The 5,972-nt window shown below is 35.9% G+C and overlaps 2 long non-coding RNA genes across 2 annotated transcripts; one reads left to right on the forward strand and one right to left on the reverse strand.

Moving 5' to 3' along the window:
* Nucleotides 1-1,071: 1,071 nt before the first annotated feature.
* On the reverse strand, nucleotides 1,072-2,753 carry LOC110916146. Its single transcript, XR_002579535.2, has 3 exons — nucleotides 2,482-2,753; nucleotides 1,697-1,773; nucleotides 1,072-1,218 (listed from the first exon to the last, which is right to left on the reverse strand). It is a non-coding gene; the product is annotated as an uncharacterized LOC110916146 (long non-coding RNA).
* A 760-nt stretch (nucleotides 2,754-3,513) lies between these two features.
* LOC110916006 lies at nucleotides 3,514-4,984 on the forward strand. The gene is made up of 3 exons (XR_002579418.2): nucleotides 3,514-3,782; nucleotides 4,283-4,359; nucleotides 4,838-4,984. It is a non-coding gene; the product is annotated as an uncharacterized LOC110916006 (long non-coding RNA).
* The last annotated feature ends 988 nt before the right edge of the window (nucleotides 4,985-5,972 follow it).

A 5,972-nucleotide genomic window follows, 5' to 3' on the forward strand; every position in this document is an offset into this window, starting at 1 on the left:
CTGTTAACTACCAGATGGAGTACTTTCGTGGTCTAATCATATCACCTATGTTAGAGAGAGAGAGAGAGGCCTTTAAGTATGGATCCTACAGCTGCATTTGGAACAAGAAGTCCAAAAAGTCGTTCATTATCTGTTGTTGTCTCAATGCCCACAACACGCAGTCTTTGATGGGCTTTGGGGCCTGTTGTTGTTTAATAAATTTTAGTAATTCTTTAGATAGCGTTTTCAGTATCCGGACTTTGTTGGGTTGTTTTTAGCTAGGGTTCAGAATGCTTGAATATGGTGATATTAGAACACTGTACACTGCATGTAAACACAGTGCTTTGTGATGGGAACCACATATTCGTGTGTTGCAGTTGGGAAAGATGACCGAATAGAGATCTGAACCAACCGAAATCCATGTATTCCTACGTCTTGTGATCTTCTTATATCTCAGCATATGCCATCCACCATAAATTTATTTCTTCTACTCAGTCGAATCGACCACAAATTCCATGGGTTTGTGTCCAATGCAAGGATCTTCGAATGCGGTATGTACGTTAAATATCATTAATTGATACTGTTATTTGGCTAGCTCGCTACCGATGTATGCCGTGTGGGTTGTCCCCAGAACCCTGCCGATGTTCGTCTGTTAACTACCGGATGGAGTACTTTCGTGGTTTAATCATGTCAACTATTCACTACATGGAGCAGATAACGGTGAACTTTACGTCGGAATTAGACGTGCTAAAAGAGCGAAAATCGATGGGAATAAGTTGACTAACAGAGGATTCATCGCGTATAAGTTGGTTTATAGGAACCGTTTCTAGCTAGGGTTTGTGGGGTTGTTTGTAGCTAGGGTCCAGAATGCTTGAAGTTTTATTATAAACACCTTGGTGAAAGTTATCATCTTTTGGTTCAAGTGAAGCAATGAATGGAGGAATATATTTTACTTATTTTATATTTAATATATGAAGCATATTATATAAGTTTTTAGATGGTGTTTGTAAGGTTTAATTGTCACACCCCAACCGATGGCGGAAACATCGGGATGAGACGAACAAATTGCTCAAAACAACATAACACTAATTGTGACAATATAAATTAAATCATTTTATTAAATTCTAAAGTAAGGTACATTGTCTCAAATAAACAAACATAAATTCAATCCTTAACTAAAATGCTAAAATGGGTTTCTAAAGCCATCCTAGCTTGTTTCTTGATTCTTGAACATTCAACCTGCAATATGTATTAAAATAAAGTCAACAAAAGCATGTTGGCGAGTATACAAGTTTTCATACATAGCATAATACGTGTTTAAAATGTTGCTCATATCCAAATGTGAAATACAATATCATGTAAACAGTATATACTCGAAACGATGTTACTCTATATGTCCAAACCAAAGTTTAACGCAATTAACGTGTCCAACCCAAAAGGGTGGTTTTTAACATAGTTTAACCTAACAATACCCGTTAATATAACGGGAGGGGCGTTTCTCAACCTATAGCGCTACCATTGTTAGGGGAGGCTTGCAAAGTTAATGAACACATAGTCATGAGTGTTTACAATAGCATAACATGTCCAACATGATTAAAATGTATCACATAGAGTAAGGATAGAGTGTGCATAAAATGTTTAACGTGATTGTGTTGTTTGATATAGAATACATATTGCACCCAAAAGTGTAAAACGAAAATGGGTCATGTATACTCACATTGATTGCGTTGCGATTTCTTGTAAATAACGCACGAGTAAGATGGAAAATCCAAAGGAACGAACGGGATGGTTACCCTAAATATTTAGAATAACACATAACGAATTCGTTACAAGTTGTAGATTAAATATATTCCCTAATGTTTATGATTTACAATTTAAGTATATTTTATCACCTTATTAATGTTTAAAGAATTAGAATAACTCATTAATTATTTATTAAAAATAAACGACATTGTTTATAAATTAATTATTATGGTTTATCTAATAATAACCCGTTAATTATAAAGGAGTTACACTAACGGTGTGTTCCCGAGTTAAAAATCCCTCCCCTTCCCTCCCCTCCCCTCCCCTCCCCTCCATGTCTTTCCAAATTGGAAAGACTATTTTCAGGCAAAAAAAACCCCATTTTCCCTCCCCTCCCCCTGTTAAGTGGATCTCTGGAACACCATTTTCCCTCCCCTCCCCTCCCCTCCCCCTGTTAAGTAGATCTCTGGAACACAGCGTAAATTTTATGTAAATTGTTATTGAATTTAACAAATTAAAAATAAAACTAAAATAAAACAAAGAAAATTGTTAAAGTTCCAATAGGTAGGATGCGTTTAAGAAAATGCTGTTGCTTTTCATTTTACTTGTCATTTGAAAAGAACAAGATCCTGTTCGACTAATATGCAAGTTTTCTAACTTGCCATTTACTTGAAAGCTTATAATATCAAAGAAGGAAATTATAGTTGTAACATATCGAAATGAAAAAAAAGAAAAAAAAAAGGATTAGAAGAATTATACCGAACGTAGTGAACAATCTCCGCGGTGATCCCGTACGGCTCCGGTGTCGTCTACGAGTTCCGGGGCTGCGGCGAAATGAAATAAAGAACGGAGCGGAGGTTTTCCGACGTTCTCGACTTCTCCGACGATGGTGCGAAGTTAGGAGAAGGTGTTGCGGAGTTGTGGGGGTGCCGAGATGGTGAGGGTGTCGGTATTTATGGTGTTACAAGTTTCGCACATTATGGAAATGGTTGGGATTGATTGAATGTATGGAGCCATGTTTTGGATTAAATTCTTGATTGATAAATAAAAAAGGAAACTTGGGAAGATTGGAAACGCGGAAAGATCTCGAGAAATCCGGGCAGTCAACGAAGAAGGAAAGAACAGGCTGTTACTCGTTTTCTGTTTTGGGCGGCAAGTTCAAAAAGGAAAGAAGCGAAATCTGCGGTTAAAACTTTTAAGGCTGGGTACAATGAACAATATGAAGGCATAGCGCAGTGGTTAAGTTGTTATGATGTGATCGCTGGAAACCCGGGTTCGAGTCCGGTTTCATGCGTTTGAAGTTTCCTTTTTACCCTTAATTTAATTCGTTATAAAAAGTGGTTATTTATTTTATTTACTTAATTAATGTTACAAATAAAAGTTTTGTTACTTTTTCTTACATTACAATTAAAATAATCTAGTTATATTAGTATAATCTAGTTATATTAGTTGAAATATAAGTTCAAGAGCCTTTGTGTAATAATAGAAACTTGAAATCAATCAAGTGTAAAAAGGAAACTTCAAACGCATAAAACCGGACTCGAACCCGGGTTTCCAGCGATCACACCATAACAACTTAACCACTCCGCTATGCCTTCATATTGTTCATTGTACCCAGCCTTAAAAGTTTTAACCGCAGATTTCGCTTCTTTCCTTTTTGAACTTGCCGCCCAAAACAGAAAACGAGTAACAGCCTGTTCTTTCCTTCTTCGTTGACTGCCCGGATTTCTCGAGATCTTTCCGCGTTTCCAATCTTCCCAAGTTTCCTTTTTTATTTATCAATCAAGAATTTAATCCAAAACATGGCTCCATACATTCAATCAATCCCAACCATTTCCATAATGTGCGAAACTTGTAACACCATAAATACCGACACCCTCACCATCTCGGCACCCCCACAACTCCGCAACACCTTCTCCTAACTTCGCACCATCGTCGGAGAAGTCGAGAACGTCGGAAAACCTCCGCTCCGTTCTTTATTTCATTTCGCCGCAGCCCCGGAACTCGTAGACGACACCGGAGCCGTACGGGATCACCGCGGAGATCGTTCACTACGTTCGGTATAATTCTTCTAATCCTTTTTTTTTCTTTTTTTTCATTTCGATATGTTACAACTATAATTTCCTTCTTTGATATTATAAGCTTTCAAGTAAATGGCAAGTTAGAAAACTTGCATATTAGTCGAACAGGATCTTGTTCTTTTCAAATGACAAGTAAAATGAAAAGCAACAGCATTTTCTTAAACGCATCCTACCTATTGGAACTTTAACAATTTTCTTTGTTTTATTTTAGTTTTATTTTTAATTTGTTAAATTCAATAACAATTTACATAAAATTTAGTGTAACTCCTTTATAATTAACGGGTTATTATTAGATAAACCATAATAATTAATTTATAAACAATGTCGTTTATTTTTAATAAATAATTAATGAGTTATTCTAATTCTTTAAACATTAATAAGGTGATAAAATATACTTAAATTGTAAATCATAAACATTAGGGAATATATTTAATCTACAACTTGTAACGAATTCGTTATGTGTTATTCTAAATATTTAGGGTAACCATCCCGTTCGTTCCTTTGGATTTTCCATCTTACTCGTGCGTTATTTACAAGAAATCGCAACGCAATCAATGTGAGTATACATGACCCATTTTCGTTTTACACTTTTGGGTGCAATATGTATTCTATATCAAACAACACAATCACGTTAAACATTTTATGCACACTCTATCCTTACTCTATGTGATACATTTTAATCATGTTGGACATGTTATGCTATTGTAAACACTCATGACTATATGTTCATTAATTTTGCAAGCCTCCCCTAACAATGGTAGCGCTATAGGTTGAGAAACGCCCCTCCCGTTATATTAACGGGTATTGTTAGCTTAAACTATGTTAAAAACCACCCTTTTGGGTTGGACACGTTAATTGCGTTAAACTTTGGTTTGGACATATAGAGTAACATCGTTTCGAGTATATACTGTTTACATGATATTGTATTTCACATTTGGATATGAGCAACATTTTAAACACGTATTATGCTATGTATGAAAACTTGTATACTCGCCAACATGCTTTTGTTGACTTTATTTTAATACATATTGCAGGTTGAATGTTCAAGAATCAAGAAACAAGCTAGGATGGCTTTAGAAACCCATTTTAGCATTTTAGTTAAGGATTGAATTTATGTTTGTTTATTTGAGACAATGTACCTTACTTTAGAATTTAATAAAATGATTTAATTTATATTGTCACAATTAGTGTTATGTTGTTTTGAGCAATTTATTCGTCTCATCCCGATGTTTCCGCCATCGGTTGGGGTGTGACAGATTGGTATCAGAGCCATAACTATAGGGAATTAGGTGGGATTGCCTTACTTTTGCCTAGCCTATAGTAGGAGTACTCTGATACCAGATTGGTATCAGAGCCATAACTATAGGGAATTAGGAATGCCTTGCCTAGTCTATAGTTTAGGAGCTTTTTCACTATGTGTTGCTTAAAACAACTTCCTTTCTCTCTTCTTTGCTTCCCTCTACTTTCTTTGGACTTCTAAATTATACATGCCTTTCCTAAGGCTAACACAATACACACTTGGAGGATTTGAAGACACTCTTACAACACAACCGAAATGACTTATCAAGATAGGGGTGATTCCCACACTTGGTGATGATTTTCACTCAGCTATACTTTGAGTTTTGCACGAAATCTACCCTCAAGTTAGGAGTGATATCCAAACCTTGATGGGAGTTTTCCATTTCATACTCTAGTGGACCCTTATCTTTTGATAAGAACCAACCACGTTAGGGTACGATGTTATCAAGTTAGAGGTGATACTCGCATCTTGTTAACTAGTCCCACTCCTTGATTTTCGCTCTCGCCAAAGTTTCGATTTCCCAATCGATTAAGGACGTGTAGTAACTGGAAGGACAAATATCGTTAGTCGCTCCTCGATGAAAATATTTGTCTATTAGGCCGAAGCATGTTTCCTTAATTCGAAAAGGACTTCGATTCACTTTGGAATTGTCGTATGTTACATACCATGACAATCCATATTTTACGTTAAATCTCTTTTATGTTATCTCAATTTTCACGTGTTCTACATTTGTACATTATCATTTCAATTTAATACATGCATACTAATATGTTATACTGGATTCGTGTTACTGGGTTATTCTTATGTGATAAACTTGTCCTTTAACCCACACCTTAACATGTATAGCACTATGCGTAGTGCTATAGGAG

The sequence above is a fragment of the Helianthus annuus genome, chromosome 16, assembly GCF_002127325.2.
Source record: "Helianthus annuus cultivar XRQ/B chromosome 16, HanXRQr2.0-SUNRISE, whole genome shotgun sequence".
Taxonomy (NCBI): domain Eukaryota; kingdom Viridiplantae; phylum Streptophyta; class Magnoliopsida; order Asterales; family Asteraceae; genus Helianthus; species Helianthus annuus.